Source organism: Arachis duranensis, chromosome 3 (genome assembly GCF_000817695.3).
Source record: "Arachis duranensis cultivar V14167 chromosome 3, aradu.V14167.gnm2.J7QH, whole genome shotgun sequence".
NCBI lineage: Eukaryota > Viridiplantae > Streptophyta > Magnoliopsida > Fabales > Fabaceae > Arachis > Arachis duranensis.
The window spans coordinates 68,922,793-68,938,864 of record NC_029774.3 but is presented as its reverse complement, the minus strand read 5'-3'; the positions used below and the strand labels follow the sequence as shown (position 1 = coordinate 68,938,864).

Below are 16,072 nucleotides of genomic sequence, written 5' to 3'. Positions count from 1 at the left end.
TTTAGAACCTTCCCTACAAATATCTATCATACCACAAATTTCTAAATACTTTTTGATTATTCCATACTACTCTTGATACTTCTATATACACTCACACTGGTTTAGAATACTCTATGACCATCCAAAGTCTTCTAGAATCTTCTAGAATATTTTGGGACCTTCTAAAGCATTCTCAAATACTCCAAATAATTATATAAATACTGTTAAATTTAACCTTCTAAAATTTACCGTGACACATAGCTAGTTAGTTTTTTTATTTTCCCTTCAATAATTCATTAAATTAAACCATGTTCAATGTAGTGTACAGTAAATAATAAAAGTAAATAACTATTTCTGACTTATAAAGACTTATACGCTGACAAAACTAACTATCAAAGATTTAAATTAATTTAGTAACTACTAAAGTTTGGTTTCATTTTACAATTTTAACCAAACATTAATTTTAAAGTGACGTCATTAGTTAAGTATCATATATTCCAATATAAAAATTATTCATTTAATTAAAAAAATTGTGAAATAGAATAAATAATTCCCTCTTACTCTCACTCATTCACCTTCCACCACTGCATAACTCCCTCTTTCCTCTGCCCCTCGGCTCCCTCCGCTTTCGTCGCTGCCAGCAACCCTCTTCGTGCCGCACGTTATACCCCCCACGGCCGATAAGTTTGACAAAAAGAAGTGGGTCCACGTGGGCCTCATCACCGAGTCCTTCTCCAACGGCATGCTTCGTCTTCGCCTCGACAACGAAGATCTCATTCTCGGATATGTTTTTGGGAAAATTTGAAAGAATTTCATCAGAATATTGTTCGGAATCGCACCAAGGTTGAGGTTAGTCACTATGATTCTTCCAAAGGATATATTGTTTATAGGCTTAGTAATAGTAGTTTGTCAAAATGTCTCAATGCACTCCAAATTCGGTTCTTAGCTTTTGTGTGATTTGGTAGATAAGGATAGATTTGTTAAATCAATATTTATTTCATTTCACAAATTTTTGTTAATTAAATGAATTATTTTTGTATTGGAATATAACTAACGGTGTCACTCCAAAATTAACGTTTGGTTAAAATTGCTAGATAGAGCCAAACTTTGATGATTAGATGGTTAAAATATTCGACGGTTAATTTTGTCAATATTCAGATTTTTCACATCAAAAATGATTATTTATTCAAACAATAATTATGCAAGAAAATTACAAGAAAATAAATTTAAAAAATATTCATTCTTAAACATCTTTTATTATATAAAAAAATATTATATTTTTTTGTTAATTGAACAAATTTTAATTCTTAATTTATTATATTTTATACCAATAAAATAATAATTCAAATTTATATTAAGTATTTTAAGCTTGATTGATAGATAATAAATTTCTGGTAGGTACAGAAATGTGCTTAACTAGAATTAAATTAACATTTACAATTTTTCTGTCCTCACTTCTCGTATAGTTAATTTTATATTTTAAAATGGTATAAAACATACGACTCCTTATATTTTATTCGAAATTTCTAAAAATCAATTAAATTTTTAGAATTATATTTATTTTGTCATTCTAAAAAAAGAAAAGATTGGTAGCTCCATTTACATTTTAAATTAAATTTTGATATTTAACAAGTACAAATATAATTAAAAAAATTTATTAGTTATTATCTAACGTACGTTTACTCAAGTGTTTAAATATATAATAAATCTTTTTTCTTAATTAATCAGAACAAAAGATAGGTAAAAATTAAACATGAGAAAAACTATACAATATTTTGTTCGGCTTGTTGAGTGAACGGAGCAGGTAAGAGAGACGAGAGGAATCGGGACCTTGGCTATTGACGGATGGACGGACCTCCCAAATTCGTGTGGAAGAAGAGATGGTTGGAGCTTGACAAACTGATTTCTATCGGTAAAGAAATTCACAAGAATATAATTGTGTTGTAAGTATAGTTTCTAAACCAACAGAGAATTTTTCGTACAAAAGTTTAGTTGTCACAAGTAACAAAACCGAATAAAATTTATAACCGAAGTATTCAAATATCGGGTCGTTTTCTCAAGGAATTGCAGGGAAGTATGATTTATTATTGATTATGGAAAATAATATTTTTTGGTTTTTGAAAGGTTGAATAGGAAAAATAAATTGCAGGAAAAATAAATTAATAACTAGAAAAATTTTGACCAGATATGAAAAATGGACGTCCTGTCCTAGTTATCCTTATCAATTATGATGAGAATTGGATTTTTGCTCCCACCTTATGAACCTCTAGCTATAAAGGTAAGTTAAGTGGATGAATCAATTTGATTCCTCAGATCCTAGTCAATTCCTAAGAAAAGACTAGAGTTATTGGAATTCAAATTAATTGGCAAAGATAACAATTATCAATCACAATGAGTTTGATAACTCAAGTGTCTCCAATTAATCAATTCATCAATTAAAGCCAAGAATATAAAAAGCTAAATAAAAATCATAAATCTGAAATACCTCAAATTATATTTAAACTTAAATTCAAATCTAACATGAAAGGGTTCATGAGCCAATTTGGCAACATGAGTCAAATACAAGTAAAAGTATTAGAGTATCTAAAAGTAGAAGAGAAACATAAATTAAAGTAACATTGAACCTGGAATGAAGAAGAATAATCCTAAAACTAATAGAAATCCTAAATCCTAAATCCTAAGAGAGAGGAGAGAGCCCCTCTCTCTCTAGAAACTACATCTAATCCTGAAATTGTGAATAATGAATGTTGTATCAATTCTCTTTTTGTTGATTCCCCCATTCTCTGGCTCCTATTTTGTGTTTCTTGGCTTGCATTTGGACCGAAAAAGGGTCCAGAAATCACTGGGGACGACTTCTACAATTTTCTGCACGTAGCGTACGTCACGCGTGCACGTGGATCACGCGTGCGCATCATCTGGAGTTTTTCCTTTCCACGCGTCTGCGTCAGTCACGTGTCCGCGTCAGTTGTGTTTCGTGCTAGTTAGGCGTCCGCGTCGTCCACGCGTACGCATCGATGCCATTTTGCGCGAGGCACGCGTTCGCGTCATCCATGCGTTCGCATCACTGCCATTTCTTCAAAAACTCCATTTTGTGCGTTTCTTCCATTTTTGCGTGTTTTCTTTTTGTCCTCTAAGCCATTACTGCCCTATAAAGCCTGAAAATACTCAACACATAAATCACGGCATCAAATGGTAATAAAGGATAATTAAAATTAACATTTTTAAAGCATAGGAAAAATGTTTTCACATATATCATAAAATAAGGAAGGAATTGTAAATCATGCAATTCATATGAATAAGTGGGTGAAGAATTTGATAAAAACACTCAATTGAGCATAAGATAAATCATAAAATAGTGGTTTATCAACCTCTCCACACTTAAACATTATCATGTCCTCATGCTAAATCCAAGAGAAAAGAATGAAGGTAGAATGGTGGAATCTTGTACAATGCAATATATTCTAAATGCAAGCTACCTAAATGAGTCATGCAATTCTAATTACTATTCACTTATATATATAAAGCTTACATGTGGTTAAATTGATTCATATTTTCAAGGAATCATATATGTGCAATTAAAGCCAAATCATATTAAAACACATTCACAATTGAGTTGAGTTAAGATAGTTCAAAAACTTGCAAGACAATTAATAATTAAACATGGATATATGGGAATGAGCTATTGAACCCTCACTGGATTTGTGTTTACTCTCCAATCACTCAGTGTTTGGGGTTAATCACTCTATTCTCTTCAAGTCATGCTTTCTAAAACTTTGTTCTTTATCTAACCAATCAACAAATATTTAATTCATACATACAAATATCATGAGGTCTTTTTCAAGGTTGTAATGGGGCTAAGGTAATGGTAAGGGTGTATATATAAGGCTAAGTTGAGCTATAAATTGAATCCTTGATTAGTTTAAGATCTCACCTAACATATACATACTCTATATAATTTAGAAATTTTGCCTAGCTATCCAATTTTCCCACTTGTGTGTTACATACTCATGCACCAATTTTTATTTATGATTTTATCCCATGTGCATTGATTCTTCTATTTTGCATTGGGTAATTTTTTTTCAATGCACACGGTATTTTAATTGTTTTGATGTCACCTGAGCATGTACCCAAACTTTAAATAATTTTTTTTTCAACTTAACACATTTTTTCTATCATCCCATGTTCCCATAAAATTTTTCACACTTACTTGATACACGATATCTATCTTAAGCTAACCAAGGATTCAACTTGGGATTTTTAATTTATTTTTTTGCTTAAGGCTAAAAATGTGGTTATAGAACAGAAGGGGATTAAAAGGCTCAAAGGGGCTAATAAGGATGATGTAAAAGGTAGGTTTATTTGGGATAAGTGAGCAAAATTTTAAATAATGGCCTTAATCATATGTAGGTATGTATCTACATTGTATATTGGACATATAGACTAAAACAAAGTAAAGATTGCAAGCATAGAAAAGAATTGCGAAACACACAGGAATGAAATTTATGGTTGAATGTAACCATATAATTAAGCTCAAAAACTCACGGGTTGTGTGTTCTTTGGCTCAAAAACCATATATCAGTTATGTATGTCATGCAAGTAAAAATTAAGAGTTTCCATTCAACTCAATGTGAATCCTAGAATGGCTCTTATAAAAATAGGTATTTTTCTTGAAAAATGTTATCAATTAACCAACATTTATTGCTATATATATACAAGGTGTGTAGATTGTTTTGATTCTGTTCCACTAAAGCTTCTAGTTTACTCTTTTATTTTCAATCAAACCAAATTATCATATGCTAAAAGGGTAAACTAAACTAATTAATCCACATATTCTATATCACAACTAATAAGCTAAAAGTGCAAATTAAGCTAAATATCTAAGATATATACAGCCCAAACTGCAAAATGCAGAAATAAAAATAAAAATACAGCAAAAGCAAAAGAAAAATGTGCAAGTACTAAAAGACAAAATAAGATAAGATAAAATAAAATAAAATGAAATGAAAATACAGAAAATAAGCAAAATAAGATAGAAGAGTCTGAAAGTGGTTCACCAAAAAGATTCACCAGAGATGGCAACCTCCCCACACTTAAATTATAGCATCGTCCTCGATGCTCAATCAAGTTGGGTGTGAAGAAGTGTCATCTTCGGAAGGATGTGCTGCTGGTGTCTCGGTGGTAAGCTAAGGGTCTACAGTCTCTATGAGTGTCGGAGGAGCTCCCTGCTGAAGCGGAGGCTCTATCTGTAGGGGAACCTCTGGATCTGCAGGCGCCTCCTCCTCATGATCGTCCGCTTTCGCATCAGATGGCTCTGACGGTGTGTCAGGCTCGGAGGGGATGTCACTGCCAGATCGGATAATCAACTTTAAGTGCTCATAGCGTCACTTGTTGTGATGCTCCATACGATCCAGGCATGCGAAGAGTCTGTGCACGAGGTGATAAATAGGCTCGGGAGCAGGTGATGGTGCAGTGGTGGTAGTTGGGGCAGTAGATGCTGAAGCGGCAGCGGAAGATGTGGCTGCCTCAGCAGAGGCAGTGAGGAAAGGCGGCCTGTAGCCCAAAGCTTGGAACTTCATACTGTGAGGGATAATTTTCTTGTAGTCGGCAGCAATTGGCTTCTCATCTACGAGCTCCCAGGGCACCTCAGCTCAGTGGCCTAGCTGAGTGATTAAATATGGAAAGGGCAGAGTGCCTCTGACATGGACACTGGCCATGTAATACAGGATGAAGCGGAAAAGATAAAAGTCCTTACCCTCCATCACACACCAGATGAGGGTGATCATGGCAGCTAGCACCTCTGTCTCATGAGTGCTCGGCATCACATAGTTACTCAGAATCTGTTGCCAAAGTCGAGCCTCATCATTCAGATAGATAAGCTTTATTCCCTTTGGCACCACTGTGGACTTGCCCATGACCCATGGGACAGTAGGATCAAGAGCTATAGTTCGCTTTACTGCGTCCCAATCAAATCTCATGAATCTCATATCATCTTCAGTCTTTTGGTAACCATCCGGTTGATCTGACTTAGGCTGGAGTTGGAGGATGTCTTCAATAGCTTCCTCAGTAATCATGATCTGCTTCCCTCTAAGGTGCACTGCATCCAAGGATATTTTGAAGTAGTTGCAGTAGAATTTCCTGACCCAGGATGCATTGACCTCGGTCAAGTTCCTTTTCAGGAAGAACCAGCCTCTCTGTTTTATCTGATCTGAGGTGTATTACTGTAGTTCTTTCGGAATTTTGAGGGTCCTTTTTAGGTATAGGTTCCTGGAAGTGGCAAAAATCGGATACTTGAGCTCACAGTATCTGTTGGCAAACTTGACTTGGTCTGTGTCAAGTAGCAACTGATCTGCCTTTTCCTGCGGGATAAGATGCTTTTCCCACCAGGAATCATCATGGAGGATATCTAGGATAGTGGTGGAGGGTTCGCCTCTTTTCCTTTTGCTTGTAGTGCTTTGCCCTTTCCTTTACTTTTGGGGTCAGACATCCTGAAAAGTGGAAGTAGCAGGATATAATTGAAGAAACTAAAGCAGGAAAATAGGTAAGCAAATAGGAATATAGCAATAAAAGCATAGAGAGGCAAAAGATGAATAAAAGAGGAATAAAAGCATGAAGTGAGTTAAATATATGTAAATTTTGGACTGTATGCGAGTTAAGAGTCTGAGAGTAAAAATTACAATCCAAAATATATTATATGTGGAATTCTTGTTAATTAGGAAAAATGGTAATCATGCCTTGAGTTAGAAAGTGAAAGTAGTTAGGAGTTAAAAAGTGAAGTTAAAGTAAGTGGCATGATAATAGGGTTCCTAGTTAACAATAAGTTCACAAACTTGAAGAACAATTAATTCATATTCAAGCAATGATTGCAGTTTATTGATGATAATTTAGATAAATAACAGAATTGCAAAATGAAACTGAGATCATCAATAATGCAATTTATTAATCAGGGAACCAGAAAGAATAAGAATGCTAAGTAACAATTTGCTAAAAAAAAATTGGACAGCATTCCGCTTAAAAATTGGATGTTCCCAGGTGATAAAGAGCAGCAAAATCAGTTCATATGACATTAAATTAGTACAGAATATAGGAACAAATAGTAATTCACATGAATTCCGAATAAACGAACGCAATCTGCATGAAAGAATAGTAAAGAACAGCATATGAACAGCATCATCATCACAGCAAATTCAAAATTGCGAATCAGATAAAAACAGGTAACAAGAACGGCGCAATTATCAGGCCTAAATCCACTAACCACATCCTAGCTACCTAACCACCTAAAATCCACTACAATCATGCATCTCTAACTATCCTAATTTGAACATAAATTAAAAAATATGTAACTAACTAACTAACTAGGAAAGGAATCGGTGTTCGGCGGAACCTGGTGTGTGTAGGAACAGAAATTGGGCTCAGAGAGATGGTGGTGGTGTGGTAGTGTTGGCGGTGATGCGGCGGTGCTGGAAGGCAGCGCGGCGGAGGTCCTTGGTGGAGGTAGGGAGTGGTTCGGTGGTTGGGGGTGGATTAGGGTTACAGAGGAGAGGAGAGAAGAAGGGGGCGATGTGGGTGATGGTCGTGTGGGCGTGGTGGCCGGCGGTGGCGCGGCGACGGTGGTGGCGCGGTGGTCGTTCGGCGATGGGGGCGGTAGTGGAGAAAGTTAAAGGGGAAGAAGAAGGGGGGAAGAAGAAGAGAAAGAAGAGAGGGGAAGGGGTTTGGCGGCAGTGGTGCGGTGCGGCGGTGCTGGGTGGCTGGTCGGTGGTGGTGGTTGTGTAGGGGATAAGAGAGAGTGCAGAGGGGGCGGGGAGTGGTGCGGTGGCAGGGGCGCGGCGCGGCGGTGCTGGGTGGCTGGTCGGTGGTGGTAGTTGTGTAGGGGAGAAGAAAGAGTGCAGAGGGGGAGGGGAAAAGAGAATGGGTTGACGCGAGGGGGTTAGGGTTTCACATGGGTTGGGTTAGTGGATTCAAATCCACGTGAATGCGTGGGGCACGAGATCGCGTGATTGAGGTGGAAAGGGAATGACGCGGAAATGTAAGGGACGCGTACGCGTAAAACACGCGAACGCGTCGCTTGGAATTGTGCTAAACGCACAATTCCAGCGTCGTTTTGGCGCAACTCTCTGTTTCCATTTAGGGGGCCATAATATCCACGCAACGCGAATGCGTAGCCCAATTTGTGCCTAACGTACACCAGTCGCACGATTCCAGCCCAACTTTCTGGGCGTTGGATCTTGACGCCGATTTGCAATCGATGCCCACGCGTGGCCCATGGAATGCGTGAGGTTTTCTTTTTTTGTGCAGTATGCAGAATGCAATGCTGATATGGATGTTATGAATAATTCCAGGTTCAATAAAATAGAATAAAATAAAATAAAACTTAAAAACAAACAAAACGAGATAAAAATTGAAATTGAAAAAGGAACGATCATACCATGGTGAGTTGTCTCCCACCTAGCACTTTTAGTTATGGTGGCTTGTGCTTGAATTCATCCAAAAATCTCCACCAATGTTTGGAATTCCAGTAGCCTCCAGGATCCCAAACTAGGCACATAAAGCCTTCAAGCAAGTCAAAGCAGATGACTAGGTCCCAAGAGTGCTGATTGCCAGAATGAATTCCGGGGTCCCAGACCTTACTTTTACACCCGTTTTTGTCTTGATCAGCATTTTTCTAACCGGGTGGTGCAGAATTCAAATTCTCACTAAAATGACCAAACAGCTTCCGAGACCCACTCGATCGAACTCTACACCAATCCTTGCACCTCAAATTGAAGCGTGGAATCTTATTGGATCTTGCGTACCAGCTCTGAGTACGAACCATTTTCCTCTTACTCTTAAAACTGTAGAGAGCTCTAAGCTGGCCATCTGTTTCAAGTAAACCATATTCAAGTGGAAAAGTAAAGATAAAGGCTAAGGATGTTACCCACTTGAAGTTGGTATTGGGTGGTAATGGCCTTGGAATAGGTGTTTTTAGTGGTCTTACAAGCTCTGCTCCCTTGTATCCTTCTGTGAATTTCTCCACTTCTTTGCAAACTTCTTCAATTGTAACCACGTCTTGATCAAAGTCTTCGATTTCTTCCTCATCACTTAATTCATAAGTTGGAGGTTGAGAAAAATCTACCTCAGCATCATCTTCGCATTCACTTGGGGAAGGTTCTTCTGTTTCACTGCAAGTTTGTTACTAGGAGAACTTGACTCGTGATTATCATTATCAAGGAAACTCGCGTCTTGAGTTGTTCCGTCCAGTTCTTCATAGGATACCTGCTTTGGGGGTTGTGCACTATCCTCCTTAGCATCAATTGCAACTTCCTTGACGGAATTTTCCACAACTCTAGATTCCCATGGAGGTTCAGCATCTCCTAAGTCTTCAACCAATTCTTCTTCTTCGATAATTTCGGCTTCCTCTAATTGTTCCAGTACAAAGTCATGCTCCTTACTGTCCATCGGAGTTTCTAGTATCTCCTTCATGCTATGTTCATTGTTAGATTGTCCACATGAAGCCATGTGGGTTCCTTGAGTATCCGAACATCGGGAAGATAATCGATTGATTGCTTGATCCAGTTGGCGAAGGGTTGCATGAAGTTTTTCCACTGTTTTCTTGAGACGCTCCCTTGATTCTTGGGTTGATGGATATGGACATGGTGCATAGGAAAGTGGTGGTTCTTGGGAGTAATTGGATTGGAATTAGGGTGGATAGGGGTTAGGGTCATACGGGGGTGAATGGTGATAGGGGGCTTGTGAGTGTGGTGGTTCAAAGCTATGTTGAGGATGTGGTTTGTGGACATATGATGGGGCTTGTTGGTAACTACAAGGGGGTCCACCATATCTATCATTTTGGTAGGCACCTCGGAATGGCTCTTGACCATAGTAATTTGGTGGGTGTTGGTTGTCACGAGAGGGTCCACCATAACTATTGTCTTGGCATGCATTGTAGAATGGTCGTCGTCCATGGTATTTTGGAAGGTCTTGTTGCCTAAAGGGTTGATCAGATCCTCATGGCTCCGTCCATCTTTGATTGTTTTGACCTTGATGCATGTTCCTGTTATAGCTTCCATTCTTTTCAACAATAGTAGAACCAAACTCTCAAGGCGATGTGGGTGAGAACTCATAGTAACTAATAAAAATTAAAAATAAAAAAATAAATAAACAAGAAAAAGAAAATATTTACAATAACCAATAATAGGGCACACGCTTGTAATTCCCCGGCAACGGTGCCATTTTGACGAACTGATTTCTATTGGTAAAGAAATTCACAAGAATATAATCGCATTGTAAGTATAGTTTCTAAACCAACAGAGAATCCTTTCGTAGAAATGTTTGGTTGTCACAAGTAACAAAACCCAATAAAATTTATAACCGAAGTAATCAAATCTCGGGTCGTCTTCTCATGAAATTATAGGGAAGTATGATTTATTATTGGTTATGGAAAATAATATTTTTGGGTTTTTGAAAGGTTGAATAAGGAAAATAAATTACAGGAAAAATAAATTAATAACTAGAAAAACTCTTGACAATATATGAAAACTGGACGTCATATCCTAGTTATCCTTATCAATTATGATGAGAATTGAATTTTTGCTCCCACCTTATTAACCTCTAACTATAAAGGTAAGTTAAGTGAATGAATCAATTTGATTCCTCAGATCCTAGTCAATTCCTAAGAAAAGATTAGAGTTATTGGAATTCAAATTAATTGGCAAAGATAACAATTATCAATCACAATGAGTTTGATAACTCAAGTGTCTCCAATTAATCAATTCATCAATTAAAGCCAAGAATATAAAAGGCTAAGTAAAAAATCATAAATCTGAAATACCTCAAATTATATTTAAACATAAATTCAAATCTAACATGAAAGGGTTCATGAGCCTATTTGGCAACATGAGTCAAATACAAGTAAAAGCATTAGAGTATCTAAAGATAGAAGAGAAACATAAATTAAAGTAACATTGAACCTGGAATGAAGAAGAATAATCCTAAAACTAATAGAAATCCTAAATTCTAAATCCTAAGAGAGAGGAGAGAGCCTCTCTCTCTCTAGAAACTACATCTAATCCTGAAATTGTGAATAATGAATGTTGTATGAATTCTCTTTTTGTTCATTCCCCCATTCTCTGGCTCCTATTCTGTGTTTCTGGGCTTAGATTTGCACCGAAAAACGGTCCAAAAATTGCTGGGGGCGACTTCTGCAATTTTCTGCACGTGGCGTACGTCACGCGTGCGCGTCATCTGGAGTTTTTCCTTTCCACGCGTCTGCGTCAGTTGTGTTTCGTGCTAGTCACGCGTACGCGTCGATGCCATTTTGCGCGAGGCACACGTTCGCGTCGTCCATGCATTTGCGTCGCTACCATTTCTTCAAAAACTCCATTTTGTGCGTTCCTTCCATTTTTGCATATTTCCTTTTTGTCCTCTAAACCATTCTTGCCCTATAAAGCCTGAAAATACTCAACACACGGATCACGGCATCGAATAGTAATAAAGGATAATTAAAATTAACATTTTTAAAGCATAGGAAACATGTTTTCACATATATCATAAAATAAGGAAAGAATTGTAAAATCATGCAATTCATATGAATAAGTGGGTGAAGAATTTGATAAAAACACTCAATTGAGCATAAGATAAATCATAAAATAGTATTTTATCAGAGCCTCGCGACCTCTCGAGTTGTGGTGTTGAAAAAGGGGGAGCTACCTACAAAAAGGACTACGATGCTCAAGTCAGAATCCGTACAGATGGCAGTAAAGGTGAGGGAATCGTAACGTATTTCGGGGAGGGATAGGGCCCTCCCCCTATATACTCTGTGCCTAGAGCAAATCCCACAGGAGTAGATCTGTCTTCTAAGAAGTTTCCTTTCCTCCAGCTGTCATGTGCCTTCTTAAAGAGGTGGAGGTGTCGAGTTGGCCTCCTGGTTTGGATTTGGCATGCCCGTCGGAGTTTGTCTTCATCTACCACACATCAGAAATAGTTTATAATCACATTTCTACATTTCAATATTACTGAAGACGGTGAAAATCTAACTTCAGAAATAGAAACCCATGAAAAATAGTGTATTTTGGCTCCAACATATTAATGATTATGCTCAACTAGTTAATCATCATTTGCTCAACTAGTTAATCATCATTTGGAAAGTTTCTCTCTCAAAGAGCTTCCTTATTATACTCAAATAAAGAATAAAGTGATTCAATTGATCTTTAATGTTTTTTTCCTATAAATACCAAACCTTAAATCCCTATAATAACAAGAATGAAGTGCTTCAAAAATCGAAAGTGAACATATTTCCTTAATTTCTTATTTCTTCTCTTTTTTTCTTTGGCTCTTCTAATCTCAAAAGAGATTTAAAAAGTTTGTAAGATAGGCAAATTTTTATTTCATATCTTAGACTAAATTAAACTCTTTCTTGTAAACTTGAGATAGTTTATACTTATTAGAAAATATATTTGAACATATATTAGAAGATATAAGAGTTTTTGAAATTATTCGTACTACATTTTCTATAAATTGATCCAGTAGTGATTATGTCTAAGCTTAAAAAGACTATCCAAGAATATATATCTAAGGTTTTCTAGATACTTTGAAAATTTGGATCATTGTTCGATGCTTAAGAAGGTATTTTAACAATATCTAAAATTTTTAGATTCTAGTGTAATTTGAGTCATTTTTAGTCTGAAAAATTAATTGTATATCTGTTGTACTAATCACAATAATTTATATTATACAGGACTCTTACACAGAAATTAGAGGTCACGATTCAGTAGTCTTAGTAAAGTGGGGAGAAAGTCACCGATGATTCTGCAGCTTCAGTCGTCAATTCCGATGTGGTTTGGCGCGATACCGCTTTACCGTTGGACAAGAACCTTGTATACGGATTGGGATCATTTTTCGTCAACAACCTCTGCATTTTTACGTTGAGGCCGTCATCAAGCTCTACCATTCTTCGAGCCGTCGAGCTCGAGGAAGTCATGAATTTGAGGCTGCAGGTATAGGAGCTCCAACGCAACCTTCACCAGTAGGCTCAGGAGCTGAACGATTATCAAAAATGGTATATATCAGGAGATCCTCACCCATGTGACATCTACGGATGAGTTCAGACTGGAGTGGAGGGAGTTGCTAGAGTGGCTTCAGCGTATGAAGGCTAAGATGAAGGTATACCAGGCCCAGATGTACGTCGCTGGCATCAACTTTGGTGGTAGCGGTCCTGCTGGTGGCATACGGACATCACCGCCTTCTGCGTCACCGATTCAGGGCCACAAGACCGATGGCAACGACGAGGACGACGAGGACTACCTGGATGTGTAGTTATTAGTGTTTCGTTTCATTGGTTCATTGTATTTATTTGATGTACTTAACTTTTAATTTATTTGAACATTGTATTATTTATTTTAAATAATAAATTTTCATTATTTATGGATTGACATTTAATTTTGTGAAAAATAAATTTAAATAAAAATTAAAATTGACCATTTATTTCAATTTATTTTAAAAAATTGACATTAGCGTCAGATTTATCGAGAGAATAATCGAACGGTAATAGTGCGGAAAACAAGATATCTTAGCACCAATATTACCGTTGAAAAAATTTGTCCGTAACCAAATAGTTTTTCGAACAAGTAATCCATCATAAAATCTGATAATAATTACCATCAGACGAAAAAAATTCTGACAATAAATATTTGTCAGTACGGTTTATACTGTCTAATTTCTTCCGATGATAAATTCAACGATAATTTAATTACCATCAAATATGTTTTGTTTTTTTTATGATAAATCTAATAATATTCAACATTTTTCTTATAGTAAATATTTATGATTTTTAAATTCGTTGAAAAGATAAGTCACAATTTAGCATGAGAAGTTTTGAGAAAATAATATCTAAAATTTTTAAATTTATTAAAAATGAGTCATTATTTAATTTTAAGAAGATTTGAGAAAATAATATCTATTTGTACATATATTCAAATCATGAAATTCTCAAGATTTTGCAAGCAATGAATATATGCATTGTTTAACCAAACCAATATACTTTTTGCGTGTACCTTCTGAATCCTTTTTCTTTTATTTTAGAGTGAATACCCTATCAGAGGCTCTAATAATTATCTCAAAAAGACAATAAGGTCTCCAAAAAAAAAAAATCACCTAACCTGATTTTTGATCTTTTTTTTGGACTGATTAGCCTTGTACCAAAAAAATAACATTGATTTTTTTAGTACAGGGACTAATCAATCCCATAAAAGTAAATCTAAGGAGTCGAATTGGTATTTTTTTGTCAAAAACACCCAACCCGACCACTGATCTTTTTTTTGGGACTAATTAGCACATGTGCCAAAAAAATAACATTGATTTTTTTTACACAGAGACTAATCAATCCCATAAAAATAATTATCAAGAGCCGAATTGGTATATTTTTTTATCAAGGACCTCGTTGTCTTTTGAAATAATTGTCAAAGGCTATTTTGGATTTTTCTCTTTATTTTAAATCCTTTATTTTGTTCCTCAATTAGAGATTTATTTAAAAATGTATGTGTTTTAAAGTTGATCCGTATTGTCAAAAACATTTCACAAACTAATCTAAGATCTGTTAAGATCTCAAAAGCTGGTTTATTAAAATTAGTAATTTCAAAAACAATTTTAAAAAAACTTTATAAAAAGTCTATTTTAAATCTTGAGTCTTTACCATATGAGAAAAGAACCCTAAAATCTCAAAAGGCGCAAGTAGCTCAACTAGTTAAAAAGGTTGGAAAGTCTGAGACTATCACTGCTGAAGTCCACTCCTTAGAACCTACATCAGCAGTTATATTGTGGCATAAGCTTCTAAAGTGCCTATTGTTCAAGAAGAAGTAGCTCCTGTTCTAGAGTGTCTAAACATAAATTGCTTTGACAAAGGTCATTTATGAAGTGCTAATATCCAACAAGTTGATATTCATTTTAAGAAAGAAGAATTTGAGACTGCGCAAGTAGCTGAGGGACGACAAGCTCAGAATAATGAAGCTTCTACCTCTCTTAAAAGGGCTCAATTTGATCTCAAAATTGAAAAGAAGTTCAAGATAAAACGCATGAAGCTAAAATAGACATATCAGAAAATATTTGACACTTGGAAATAAGACAAATTGGAGGTCAGAGAATATGTAGAAATGTTGAAGACAATGCACTGAAGTTTTGTAGAATTACTTCTGTGCAATGGGTTAAGAAGTGTTTGTAGTTCACGATATTATTCACTTAACTCCCATTGCATTCCTTCTCAATGTGGTGCACGCGTGGAGAAATTGCTACGAGGCCCTTGATTGAGATGCTTGAAGACAGAAGAATTCCTATCCATTAGTGTCATGCTCATTCTTAGGAATGCTAAGTCTTCAACTCGGTGCTCAACCTACGTTTCCACAAAAATAAAGAAAAGTATTCGATTTCACACAATCCATAAGGGATAAGTATGGTGTAGTGTTTATCCTCAATGAAAAGATATTGAGCAATGAAAAAGTATGAACTTTTTGCAAAAGCTATTAAGGCTACTCAAGAAAATAAACTTAAAATTATGGAGACAAAATAATTTCACTACCTCAGATGGTTCCATCTCATGAACTGCGTGTATATATATATATACAGAAAGAACACTGAGTAATTACAGTAAAGACTCCTATATTATATAATAATAGAATGAGGTTGGCGCGTTGTGCTGACTCAAATAAATGATACCCAGCTACTAATAAATATTATAAAATAATTTTAAATACATAACTAATTTTAATTAATTATTATATATTTATGTATAATAAATATTTGTGTTGTTTTATTCTTAATATGTATTTTATATAAATAACTATTTTTTATGTGTACACGTAATATTATTATATTTTTATTAATTTCTATTTTAAAAATTAAATCTTAATATATCTATATTATCAACTACTTTGATATATATAAATAGAATGCATTTTCATTAGAGATAATTAAAATATAAATATTAAAATAAAATAAAATAATATTAATTGACTACTTGATGTTGTTTAAAAGTTATTAGCTTTTTAAGTTAGTAAGCGATGACTACTTTTAATATAATTTTTATAAATGTAAATTATCTTTTAAGTATCTGTTACGGACCCGACCCACG

General features: G+C 35.5%; 1 long non-coding RNA gene across 3 annotated transcripts; it reads left to right on the top strand.

Moving 5' to 3' along the window:
• The first annotated feature begins 549 nt into the window (after positions 1–549).
• LOC127745797 (uncharacterized) lies at positions 550–13,440 on the top strand. 3 transcript variants are annotated; one of them, XR_008007369.1, is made up of 3 exons: positions 550–828; positions 1,784–1,922; positions 12,689–13,440. It is a non-coding gene; the product is annotated as an uncharacterized LOC127745797 (long non-coding RNA). The 3 variants fall into 3 exon arrangements; XR_008007370.1 differs by having other exon boundaries at positions 1,772–1,922; XR_008007368.1 differs by lacking the exon at positions 1,784–1,922.
• The last annotated feature ends 2,632 nt before the right edge of the window (positions 13,441–16,072 follow it).